Source organism: Lynx canadensis, chromosome B3 (genome assembly GCF_007474595.2).
Source record: "Lynx canadensis isolate LIC74 chromosome B3, mLynCan4.pri.v2, whole genome shotgun sequence".
In the NCBI taxonomy this organism is placed as follows: domain Eukaryota; kingdom Metazoa; phylum Chordata; class Mammalia; order Carnivora; family Felidae; genus Lynx; species Lynx canadensis.
This window is the reverse complement of record NC_044308.2, coordinates 71,445,663-71,458,627: the sequence shown is the minus strand read 5'-3', so window position 1 is coordinate 71,458,627 and position 12,965 is coordinate 71,445,663. Positions and strand designations below refer to the sequence as shown.

The window sequence follows — 12,965 nt, the reverse complement described above, 5'->3', positions numbered from 1 at the left end:
TGGACAAATGAAAACATTAAAAAATAGTGGGCACAAGAACAGGCGTGTGGACAGAGTCGAAATCTTGCTAAACAGAATTGGTCCACTTTTGGGGGTTGTATGAATCAGTGCTTTTTTCCAGTGTTCCCAGCTATGATTATATTTGCAGTAAGAAATAAGTACAATATCTTTCTTAAATAATTTTTTTGTTCCTGTTTACTAGCTTATATAAACAAGGTTTCTAAAAAGTGAAAATCCTTTTTAAAAAGTGGTATTAGTTTCATACTGAAGATGTAGGTAAATGTTCCTTTAAGGAAGGATTCAACTCTTTCTCCCCAACACCCCTTTTCCCTACATGCTCCTACCCCTAAGCCTTTGAGAGAGAGGCATTGATCCCAAAATACTTAAGTTTTTTAGAAAGGACAAAACCATGATAAATCTTTTTTCACCTTCCCCAGATTTTATCACAATATTAAATGAAAGGAGTGTATTATAATCTGTCCATCAGACACCCTCTATAGGAGTCTCTTACTTCTCAGGTGGGTCTACTATGTGCCCAAATATCTGAGATTTTTATATCTGCATCCTTTCTGTGGCTCCAGATGCACAGGGATGCACTGTCTCAGGAGAGTATCAAGATGAAAGACAAGACAGCCTGGTGGTGGCTCTACTCGAAAGGAACTTTTTTAGAGGGTTGACAGGACATGAAGAAATTCTCATTTTATGGAAGAATATCTTGGATTTTTGCTCTGGTCAAAGTTCTTAGTGCTTTGGGATGTTGGCTTTACTGTGTGCTTCTATAAGATGAGAGGTAGAGAAAGAGCCCACAGGATGAGGCTCCATAGCTCAGGGGTTAGAGCACTGGTCTTGTAAACCAGGGGTCGCGAGTTCAAATCTCGCTGGGGCCTTTGGTCCTTTTTTCCTCCGAACCTCACTTCCAGACGCTTCAGAAGATATAGGAGGGCAGGACCCGGCACCTCAGAATCTCCCAGGTCCTCCGCACCTACTGAGACGTTGAGGCAATGCCGGATACTTTCCCTGCTTCTGTCTGGTGATTATAGCAGCTGATAAAGGACTGTTGTGAGGCTTACGCTTTCTGGGTAAACAAACACGCATTCCTTCCAACAGAAGGCACTCGAGTGATACGGTTCTGGATACTCTAGTGACGGGAATGAGCCTTGAGGCAGAGTTAAAAGGCGTTTGTAGGCTGGCTCGTTGGTCTAGGGGTATGATTCTCGCTTAGGGTGCGAGAGGTCCCGGGTTCAAATCCCGGACGAGCCCAGTTTTGCTTCCTTCAACTTGTTTACGTTTCTGTCGCTGCATTTTGTCCTCTCTTCTCTGCTTAAAATGATGCAACCGAAGGCTCCCTACGCGATGTGAAATAGCAAAGTAGAGACAGCTCCAAGCTAGCTTTTGAATTCTGTCCCACGACGTGTTTCCTCACTTCCTTGGGCCGACAGGCTGGCGGGCAGGTCCGAGAGCAGATCATTCTTTGGCCTCTGAGTGCCTCCATAGTGAAATGGAAATGGTAATGCGTTCCCTTCCCCTGCCTGACTCCAGGGACTCATTCAGTCACATAAAACAGTGTATGGGAAATTTCTTGGAAACTTTATACGGTGCCACATATACCGAGCTGTTTTCTTTCCTGAGAGGGAACTGGGGGCTGATGCATGCTAACATTGTCATCATTTTAAAAATGTACAATGTGTTATCCTTTACAAGGGTTTTTATGTGTTGTCACATAGCGTTGTCTCTTTTTTTCTTTTCCTCCCTCCCTCCCTTTCTCTCTCTCTCTTTTTTTCTCCTCCTTCTCAGTCATTCTGTTCTGGCCACACTGGCCCTCTGTTCCTCAAATACATGGCGCTGGTTTCCTGTTCTGAGCTTTACTTTCTGTTTCCTCCTCCTGGAATATTATTTCCTCAGATATTTGTATGACTTCCTCTTTAATTCCTTCTGTGCTCAAATGTCACCTCTTTAGAGACATCTTCCTTGATCACCCTTTCCAAAATAGCCCCCAATTGTCACTATTCCCTACATTATTTTTTTCCTCACAGCACTTATAATTATTTGACATGATTACACACATTTGTTTGTTTCTTTTGTCTTCTCTTTCCCCCCTATTAGGATACAAATTCCAGATTTAAAGGCCTAAAGTTTTATTATGCTTGTGGCTGTGCCCTAAGCACTTAGCACTGTATACGATACATAGTAGGTGAAGAATGGATGAATGAATGAATGGATGAATGAATGTTACCATATTCCTGGACATACTTGCTGGCTTCCAGAAGCCACAATTAAACAGCATTTATTTCTGGCTTCTGTAGACTCATATTAAAGTCTTCCCAAAGGGTAGGAACCATGGCAATGGGGTTACATTAAAAATGGAAAGCCTAAACTGATCTTGATCTTTCCACTTGGGCCCAAGTACCCAATTCAGGCTTCTCCTCAGAAAGAAACTACCTAACTGCTTATCTGCAGACACCAGAATTACAAATACCTGTATTGATAATAACAAAACTATCATATAGACTTTTTCACTTCATGTAGCTTTCTGTAGACAATGTTTGATCTTTTATTATTTAATCTGTAGTGGAATTTCAACCCAGTTGGGAGAAAAGAAAGGGTAGTCTTAAGTGTGGCAAAATATGTATTTAAGTAATGAAAATACTTAACATTTTTTTGACTGCCAGACTCTGTGCTAAGCACCTTTATATGTATGAACTAATTTTCATAACACTTCCATGACGTATACAGTATTACCTTCATTTTACATATGAGGAAATTCAGGTATACACAAGATAAGCCACCTGCCTGACACCACACAGCTAGTAACGTGAGAACTGGAGCTCTGGTAGTCTAACTGCAGAGTCCACTGTCCTCGGCATCCTCCCCAAACCCTCACATTGCCTTCCTTATAGGACATTTGCTTTCTGCTTGATGATGTCTTACCGTGGTTCAACACTGTTTTGTAATCGTATGGCTTACTTTTCCAGTTTGGTCAGTGGGCTTCCCTTGTAACAGGCAGGCATTATGTTTTACTCATCTTTTCTGCACCCCTCAATAGAACAGTGCCAAAAACAAGTGATCAAAATATGCTTTTTGATTGAGTGAAGAAAGGCAAAGCAAAGGTTATAGGTATATGATATTAAAGTACTAGTACTTTACCTCTGGGAAACCATGGGTTCAAAGGCATCATTATAATCTTATGATGGCATTGTTTTTCACTAATAAGAACTTTGAGTTTTGAAAGAGTAAAAAATATGAAGTTACAAAACAGCATATACCCATATTCCCACTAACTGGAGAAAGAGGTTGGGGCTCGAAAGGAACGCGAAGAGAGAGATTCAGTGCTCTTATGTGGCCACACCGATGCAAACACTGCTGTCTGTTACAAATTAGCTCAAAAGCATATGGCAGCGGTGGGATTCGAACCCACGCCCCCGAAGAGACTGGAGCCTTAATCCAGCGCCTTAGACCGCTCGGCCACGCTACCTGCTGGTGAAGTGTGAGGAAGCATATTCTCTACCCTTCTATCTCTTCCCGGCTCCCCGCCCTCCACCCTCCGCCCTGTGGTTCGTAGTTTTGTCGTTTCCCGGGTTCTTCGTATCTCTTTTTTCGCCCATCCCTTCCTGGTTTGTTTTGCTTTCTTTCGTTTTTTAAGCCGCAGTATTTGAGACTGGTGGAAAGAGCTGTAACACACGTCCTGTCCTGAGAGACAGGACCACCTCTGTTAGGTTTAGACGTTCGAAGCACCTGCCCTGGGCCAGGCGCAAGCTGGTCACCAGGAAGAGTCAGGGCCCTCTCCTGTCTCACGGCTTCCCTTCCCACCCAGGGAGGGCATCACACGACGGGAGCTGTCTCTCCGCGAAGGATACTGAGTTTGGGGTCGTCCGGCTGCAGGGCGCCCTGACGCGGCTGGAGGAGACACCACGCGAAAGCTTTCCGGAAAGCACGCTCCGTGGAGTGTGAGGCAGGGCGGGAGCTGTCGGAGCGCAGGAACGGTCTGCAGAGTGCCTAGTCCGAAAGGAGCCTCCCTGTTGTCCAGCTCTCCCGTCAACCGCGGGCAGCCCTCCCCACGCCCCCGGGGTCGCCCCGCAGCCCGTGACTGTCCTGGATGCGATGGCCTCCCACCATTCCTGTATAGCATCTTTGGCTCATTCGGAAGCCAAAACGTGCCGAAATATTCTCGTTGATGCCTGGGCTTTTTTTTCCCGAAAAAATCTGTAGTCGAGGGGCATCGCCTTCCGGAATTTGGGCGAGAGAGACTGCAGTGATCACTTTATCCACTAGGCGTCACCCCGTGCCCACAATTGTAAAGAGGGGCCTTTCGGGCCAACTATCTACGTGGCCAAAATTTTCTTTACCAAAGTTTAAAAATGAGAGAGCAGTTGTGTGTGGCTCGTTGGTCTAGGGGTATGATTCTCGCTTAGGGTGCGAGAGGTCCCGGGTTCAAATCCCGGACGAGCCCTGTTTTTCTTCTTCGGTCTGTTGTCTTCCACCCCCAGTAGACCTTCAGCTTTCTTGGTGTTTAAACACCTTCCCACTAAAGGGAGCACCTTCTGTAGCTAAAGTCACTGGATGAAAACCATTGTATACTCCACTACTTCAGGTTTATATACTTAATCCTCAGGCAAATGTTCTTTGTGTTATTAAATCTGGATAAATACCAGATGTTATTACATATCATTTATATGGTCTTTGACAAAAATCACTATTTCTAAAATTGACCAGCATTTCACTTTTGCAGTTTTTTGTTGTTATCCAAAAATTGTTCATTCAGGACTGGGAGAGTTGTATTTTCTCTCAATCATTTTGCATAACCCTCAATTTTCCTCCACTGCAATCATGGGGGCCCTTCTTTGGGTACTGGGACCACAAAAGGTCAGCAAATGCAGCAAGATGTCTTGTCACATAAAGCCTGGGGTCCCTTCTTCCTTCAAGCCTAACATTCCAGGGACTTGGGCTATGTGCCTGTGGGGGTGGGGGAGTCTCAAGCATGGTAGCACCTTGGGAATGAACTTCTAAGCAGGATGCTCAAGCCTGCCAGCTTATTAGTCTCACCTGTGAAGCTTTTTACCATTCACTGGTTTGGGGTCCAACCCATTAAATTGGATTTTGTGAAGATAGGGCCTTGGCATGGCTATTTGTTAAAAGCTCCTCAGCTATAATTAGGGTTGGCCTAGGAACTACAGCAGCTGCGCAGTTGCTCCACAGGCCACAACTGGAGACTCTACCCATTACCCCCAGTAACTCTATACGGATCCTGTATCCCATCCACCCTCCTCAGAATCACTGCCTCCCAGCTGGGACTTCATCTTCCCTGGATAAGGGTAGTTCTGGGAGCAACCACATGCCAAATTTAGTTTCTCTGTGACCCTCCTTACTTCCCCAGGCCACAGAAACAGACTGTGCTAAGAACAGGAAACTCCAAAAGATAAGAGACGGCCCAGTGTTCAGCCTGCTTGGTTTGAAGGGGACAGGTGGATAGGTGCATGGCTCTCATTCCTCACACAGGGTCGAGACCCTAGCTAACATCAAGCCTTCACCTGCACTCCCTGCCTGCTGTGTGTTTGGTGCTTACATCCCCCTCAGTCAGATGTGCCCTGACTCACCTGATGAACAAGAGCTAGAAACCACAGGTATTTTTCACCTCACTCTTAGCTATACTGCTGAGTATTTAACTTCTGGTACCTCTTCAACATTTGGAAGAACTGCAAAATAATCTTGGAACCAACCCAAGATTATTTAGCATTCTCACATTCAATCCTTTAACAAATGATGTTGGCTGCACAGTTAGAACATTTCCAGAATCCAAACACTTCTCACCACCTCCACCACCACCACTGTCGCATAAGCTGCCACCATTTCCGCCTGTGCTGTTGCAGTGGCCCCTTCGCAGGTCTCTCTGGTTGGTCCTTGTGCCCCTTCAGTCCATTCTCAGCAGAGCAGACAGAATACTCTTGTTGAAACCTAGGTCAGAGCTGGTCATTGCTTTGCTTAAAACCCTCTGTGCATCTCCATTTCATTCAGCATTAAGTCAAAGCTCCTTGCCATGGCTTAAAAAAATCTCTACATGACTTTGCTGCTTCTCGAACTCCCTTCACTGACCTCATCTCCTACAGCTCACTCCCTTTGGTGGCTATATTCCAACTACATTAGCCTTCTGAGCACCTCAGAAATTCCTGCCTCAGTGCCTTTGCACATGCCCTTCTCTCTGTCTTGAATCTTATCTTCCTCCTGCCTGTGTAGCTCAGTTCCTCCCTGCTTTTAAGATCCCTATTCAGATGTTACCTATCAGAGAGGACTTCTCTGACCACCCACATGAAAGAGCCTCCACCCCCTTTGCTCTCTGTCCCCCGTTCTCTAATTTTGCACACCCCCTTTGCACATGCCACATGACTTTGGCTGCTGCTGCTGTTGCTTTTCTTAATTCTCCTCCCACCCCCCACCACTGGACTGCAAGCTCCAGGAGAACAGGTTTGGGTTTTTTTTGTTTTTTGTTTTCTTTTTTCTTTTTCTTTTTTTTTCTTTCTTTCTTTTTTTTTTTTTTCTGCTGAAGTCTCAGGCTAGAACAGTTTTTAGCACCTAATAGATACTCAATAAATATTTCGTTAATAAGTTGCAAGAATTGCTTTAAATCACAAAGTTATACAGGCTTTTAAAGAATGCCAGATCCTGTAGCATCAGGGGAGATAGGAGCATGGAGGTTCTGGGGACTTGAATAGAGAGAGCACTCTTGCAGTGTGAGGGATGGGTCATCATTGGGGCATGCCTGGAAAATATTCTGTGGCAGCCCCCCTTTTAGGCCACGATATGGCCTTGTCAATATTTTGAAGAAGTGTTGAAAGGTTCTTTTTGGTGGGGATAGGGGTGAACAGCACAGGCACTGCCCTAGATTTGTGTTTTATTAATTTTGAGAGAGAGAGAGAGCATGCACATGCTCACACAAGTGGGGAGGGGCAGAGAGAGAGGGAGAGAGAATCCCAAGTAGGCTCCACACTGTCAGCACAGAGCCCAATGTGGGGCTTCATCCCACAAACTGGGATCATGACCTGAGCTGAAATCAAGAGTTGGATGCTTAATCAACTGAGCAACCCAGGCACCCCAGAACTAGATTTGTGTTTTAAAAAGATTACTTGGTGGGGGAGGGGGAAGTACCTGGGTGGGTCAGTCGGTTAAGTGTCCAACTTCGTCTCAGGTCATAATCTCACAGTTTGTGACTTAGAGCCCTGCTTTGGCCTCTGTGGTCACAGCTAGAGCCTGGAGCCTGCTCCAGATTCTGTGTCTCCCTCTCTGTCCTTTCCCTGTTTGTGTTCTGTCTCTCTCTCTCTCTTGCTTTCTCAAGGATAAATAAACGTTGAAAAAAAATTTTTTTCTAATTAAAAAATTACTGTGGTAGTAAGGTTGACAAAAAGCCACTGGGAGCTCCATTTCTGTGTCTAATAGGCCTAGAGCCCTGCATCAGGAAATGTTATGGCTGGATGTCTTTTGCCAACTCTAAAATTATTAGTTGTTTTCACCTCCTGCTTGTTTTCACCTCGTGCATTCCACCAACTCTGCCAGTTCCCAACCACTTTTATTTTATTTTTTTTTCTTTTTTTTTTTTTTTAAATTTTTAATGTTTATTTTTGAGACAGAGAGAGACAGAGCATGAACGGGGGAGGGTCAGAGAGAGGGAGACACAGAATCCGAAACAGGCTCCAGGCTCTGAGCTGTCAGCACAGAGCCCGACGGGGGGGGGCTCAAACTCACGGACCGCGAGATCGTGACCTGAGCCGAAGTCGGCCGCTTAACCAACTGAGCCACCCAGGCACCCCTCCCAACCACTTTTAAAGAATGTTGGTGAGAACCACAGAATTAAGCTCAGGGCCACAGAGCTAGTTAGTGGCAGAGCCAGTGTCAAGACAGGAATCCAGCTTTCAGGACTCCCAGGCCGCTGCTCATTCTGCCCTGGCTGGGTGCTTCTGAAAGGGGAGATGGTTTGTTTGCTTGTTTAATGAATCTGGATTCTTTGGGGCCTTGCTGATTATTTGGGCTCAGGGGACAATCATTCATATTCTTTAAGGGCATCTTACTGATTTTCAGGGGAGCTGGAACTGGCCCGGAGAGGAGGGCAGAGACGGGAGTGGTATGAAGGATCTGAATGTCCTCAGAGGTGCTGTGGGGAAGGCTGGGTTAATGGTCCTTCCTCAATGAGGGTGCAGAGGAAGCTGCTGGGGCTCAGTCCAGGGACACACATGAGAAGCCAGATATGCTAAGATCAAAGCATTTTCAGAAGTAGAAATCTAAGGGACAGGGGGCCTACCAAGTAGCTGTTAGAAAGACATGTTTATGCAGCTTCCCTCAACCTGGCCTCCCCTGGGTTATGGCCTGCTGGCAGTCATTTCAGGGACACACATAAAGTTACCAAGAAAAAAAAAAAAAAAAAGGCTTACTTTGCCCCCAAGGGAGAACAGGATCTCCCATGTTCACAGCTTGAGGCTTTTAAGTGTAAGGCTGAGATTGATAGCCTCTGATCTGAGTCTGAACATGTCCTGCCCAAGTCAGGAGCTGCTTGTTCTTGGACACATGCAAGCTCTAGGCTGATGGTCTCACCTGGACAAAGAGACAGGTGAGGTGGTGGGAGGGCAGGTTGGCAGCTGGCCAGAGACTTAGAAAGGTATTGCATGAATCCACTAGTTAACAGTGTGTTTAGGGAACAGCTCTCCAGTTGCCGAAGGTAGCTGATGACCCCACCAGAATAGTGGTGCTTCATTCCTCCCCACTTTTTTTTGGCCAATACTTAGTGTTCTTGATTTAGTGTGTGTTCTTTTGACCAAAATGTCAATTTCCTAAGCCATTTCACAGGGCTCCTCCACCTCTACCACATTCCTGAATCAGAGCCCCACCTCCCCACTTCCGGGCCTGGTAGCCAGGCTCCATCTCTGTTTCCCCACTGCTTACCTTGACTCCAGGCCAGGGGGCGGAGACCACATCTCTACCCGCCCTGTGTGTGGGGGGAGGGGAATAGAATTGGTTGCCAGAAATTTGTCTCCTTAAGAGAATAGGAATTGTGTCATTTCAGTTTAGCTCAGAAACTTAGTTTGTGATAGCAGAAAGGAACCTCAGAGTCAAATTCTTCCTTTGTTACCAAGTCCGTTTTAGAAATATAGACTCAGACTTGCGAAGGAACACAACTTGCCCAGGATCGCCTAGCTAGTTCATGGCAGAGGGAGAACAAGACCTGAAGTCTTTTACTTTTTCATCTGTTGGCCAACAAAAGACAAAGCAGCAACTGCAGAATAAATGTATGCGCTGATTTGGGGTCTTGGGGATTGCCACCTGGAAGGCGCAGAGTGGAAGAAAAGTGTGCCCCGAAGAGACAATGGAGGTCAGGGTATTTCAAGAGGAAAGAGAATTTACATGAGTTGTTTTCAATGAGATGTGATTGGTGCTAGCTGCAAAAGTGCTGAGCTGTTAGAATGCTACTGGAGAGTCACATGCAAAGGTTGCAAAAGAGTTTTTCCGGCCTTCTGGCCAAAGCGTATGGATGTTTTCCAGGACGTTGTTTGTACAGTGCTGAGGTTTGGGTTTCATCGGTGTGAGGACGTGCTTCAGACTCACTTCCCCAAAGGCTCCCGGCTCCATTTTATGGCCCCTTAGCATGTCTGACTCCATTTTACGAATTTCCTTTCACACATCCACTCTGCAAACAACTTTTGATCTCTTGTGAAGTACCAGGCAGTGTGCTAGAGCAAACAGGTTCCTTTTCCTGGCTCTCCAGAAGCCCACATGTGGGAAAGAAGGCCAAATAAACCCTTCGCTGCTCCACACAGCAATCACTAAGCCAAATTATGTACAGGGAGTGTGGAGACAGGCTTCTTATGGAGATGCAAGGAGGAGATGGAGGTGGTTAATTGAAAGAAGGCTTCCAGGAGGAGTTGGTAAGGCCCCATGCCCTTTGCCCTGCACTTAGAGATATTTCCTGACACCAGGGCTTTACTTTGGTTGCGTGAAAGTTTGTGGGAACCAGCACAAATTTCCTCACCAGCAAGGCCCACTTCCAAGGTTGGAAAGAAACCATCATCTGACTGTTCTCCACACCAGGATAGGAGGTGAAAATGGTTTGGGAGGGTTCTTTGGTGAAAATGAATAGGGGGAATGAAATCAGATCCCAATTTAGAAGTGCTTCCAACCTTTCAGTCTTTAGGGAGGTGCTAAAAGGTGGCATCTGGGTGATAGAAAAATGGGCACAAAGAAGATTAGAGAATGACGTTGGGGGGGCGGGGGGGAGGAGTGCACCCTGTGCCCTAAGTGACCTTACTGAATCCAAGCCATTCCCAGCTTCTCACTGCCAGTGCTCCCCACCCCCCACCCCCCGGCCCTGCTTCCAGGCCACAGGCACACTGTCACTTCTCCCACACTTATGCCTGGCCCTGGAAACTCTCTCCCTGGTGGAACCCAGATCATCCTAGCTCATGTGTATGATCCCTGTGAAATGATCTCCAGATTTGCTGAAAGAACACAGGTAATTGAGGACCACAGCTAAGGAATACAGACCAATCCTTCCTCTTCCAAGGGTGTGGTGCATTTGGGGGCAGGCCCTCCCAGTGTCCAAAGAGGGGGCCCTCTGAGAAGCTGCTTGAGTCATGTGACGTGAGGCACTTGCACAGGCTTTGTGGGATGGAAGCTCTGCAGCAGGGCAGGAATCCAGATGTGGTGCTTTCAGACTGAGGTGTCAGGTACTCCGTATTGTAATGTAAAAGTCAGTTCTATCCTGGAATTGCAAGTCTTTAGAAAATATTATGCTGCTTACCAATTTGGGGCTCATCTATTGTGGTGACCCTTAAATTTCAGTGTGCATTATAATCACCAGAGATGGCCTACTGATTACAAATGCAGATTCCAGGGCCTTACCTCCAGAGACTTGGATTCAGTAGGTCCAGGGTAAGGCCCAGGTTTCTGTAGTTTTAGTTAGTAGCCAAGAAAGGGACGCTTTCACTTAGAAACCACCTCCATTCACTATATATATTTATAATTTTTTTTCTTAATGTTTATTTATTTTGAGAGAGAGAGAGAGAATGCCAGCATGGGGAGAGGCAGAGAGAGAAGAGAGAGAGAGAGAATCCCAAGCAACCCCCACACTGTTGGCACAGAGCCCAGTGCAGGGCACAGTCTCACTGACAGTGAGATCATGACCTGAGCCAAAATCCAGAGTCTGACACTTAACCAACTGAGCCACCATATATTTTCTTTCTCTCTTTCTTTCTTTTTCTTTCTTTCTTTCTTTCTTTCTTTCTTTCTTTCTTTCTTTCTTTCTTTCTTTCTTTCTTTTCTTTCCTTATTTATTTTTACATGTTTATTTATTTTTGAGAGAGAGAGAGCACATGCATGTGAGCAGAGGAGGAGCAGAGGGAGACGGAGACAGGATCTGAAGTGGGCTAAGTGCTGACAGCAGAGAGCCCAATGTGGGGTTTGAATTCACGAACTGAACCGTGAGATCATTACCTGAGCTGAAGTTGGATGCTTAACCAACTGAGCCACCCAGATGCGCCAGGCAGGGGCAGACTAAGGAGTGGTTAAGGGTTGGTGGTGAGGTCATTAACCCTCTCCTAATAACTCTGCAACCTCCACTCCCATTCTTTCCTATGGGCAGTTCATGTTTCCTCAGCTTTAGGTAAAGCACTCAGAAAATCCATCTTCAAGAAGAGTGCCCCTAGCGCCCTCTTGTGGCATGATTACTGTCTCCTGCACGCTCCTCTATGGGAACTCTGTGGTCACTACTACAAGGACAGAGGGGCCCAGGCCTTGGGGAAGAGGAGATATAAAGCAGAGGATGGTAAGGGGAATAAGCAAACCCCATATCAGAATGACCAAGGAAAGGGACATTCAAAAGGAGTTCTAGTGAAGGGCTGCTGATGGCTGCTGGAAGTAATGCATGTGAGTTAGTGTTAAGATTTTTTTTCTCAGCCCTATATACTTGTGTTTGGTGGGCATTAAAGAAGTTAATGCAGGACTTATAAATTTAAAAAGCACTCCTCAACAAGCTTCTAAAGTGCCTTTGGGAAGGGCACTAAAATTCTAGTAGTAGTGAGTGATGGGGTTTGGATTATTTTTATATGAATATTGAAGGACAACCCCCCAAACAAACAAAAAAAAAAAACTGGGACTATTTAAGTTACATTCCCTTTGTTTATAGTTTCCTTGGTTTGCACTCTGGTGCCATCTATGGCTCCTAGTCCCTTGCAGCAGTTCCCAAACTGCTATTCCATAGAACCCTGTTCCTTTGGATGCTAACAGTGGTGCCACTCAAATGAAGCTCCATGCTCAAATCAATTCGTCAAGTTCCAAATCAAAGGAAATTAGTCAAGCCTCTCAGAATCTCATGCTTTGTGAATTTCGTGACTCTTCAAGGGAAGGAATATGATAACAATGTTTCTGAAGCTTTTGATCAGGACACTTTTCTTGAAGCACACTTATTACCATTTTCCAGAACAGTGTTTACCTGAAGGCAAGTGGCAAAAGCGCTTGCTTTTCCTCCAGTGTTTATTCCCCCTTTCTTTTTAGTAATAGCAACCAGAATTTTAGCTGGGCACACGACAACCCAGAATAAATCCAGCGTTTGCCGCTATCCTTTGCAGTTGAATATGACCGTGTGACCAAGTCATTGTCAACGAGATTCAAGTGGAGATGGTGTGTGACACTTTGGGATGTACCCTTAGAAGGCACTGCCATTCCCCTTTTATGCCTTTCTCCCTGCTGGCTGGAGATGCTAGCTAGGGCTAACGTGGCCATCTGAACAGTGACGTAGAAGCCACATCCTGGGATAGAAGTCCAGCACCTTGGAGCACCTCACCAATCCTGCACTAACTACCCCTGGGTTTCTTTTACATGAGAAATAAACTTCCATCTTGTTCATACTGCTGTTACTTTGTGTTTTCTGTCATTAGCCGCCATTTGGGAAATGTATAATGATAATCTCTTTAGATTTTTTTGTAATTTTTTTT

General features: G+C 45.7%; 4 non-coding genes across 4 annotated transcripts; 3 read left to right on the top strand and 1 right to left on the bottom strand.

Annotated features, from left to right (window-relative positions):
• The first annotated feature begins 814 nt into the window (after window positions 1-814).
• On the top strand, window positions 815-887 carry TRNAT-UGU. The gene has a single exon. It is a non-coding gene; the product is annotated as a tRNA-Thr (tRNA).
• A 301-nt stretch (window positions 888-1,188) lies between these two features.
• Window positions 1,189-1,260, top strand: TRNAP-AGG. The gene has a single exon. It is a non-coding gene; the product is annotated as a tRNA-Pro (tRNA).
• Window positions 1,261-3,390: 2,130 nt separating this feature from the next.
• On the bottom strand, window positions 3,391-3,472 carry TRNAL-AAG. Its single transcript has one exon. It is a non-coding gene; the product is annotated as a tRNA-Leu (tRNA).
• A 903-nt stretch (window positions 3,473-4,375) lies between these two features.
• Window positions 4,376-4,447, top strand: TRNAP-AGG. Its single transcript has one exon. It is a non-coding gene; the product is annotated as a tRNA-Pro (tRNA).
• The last annotated feature ends 8,518 nt before the right edge of the window (window positions 4,448-12,965 follow it).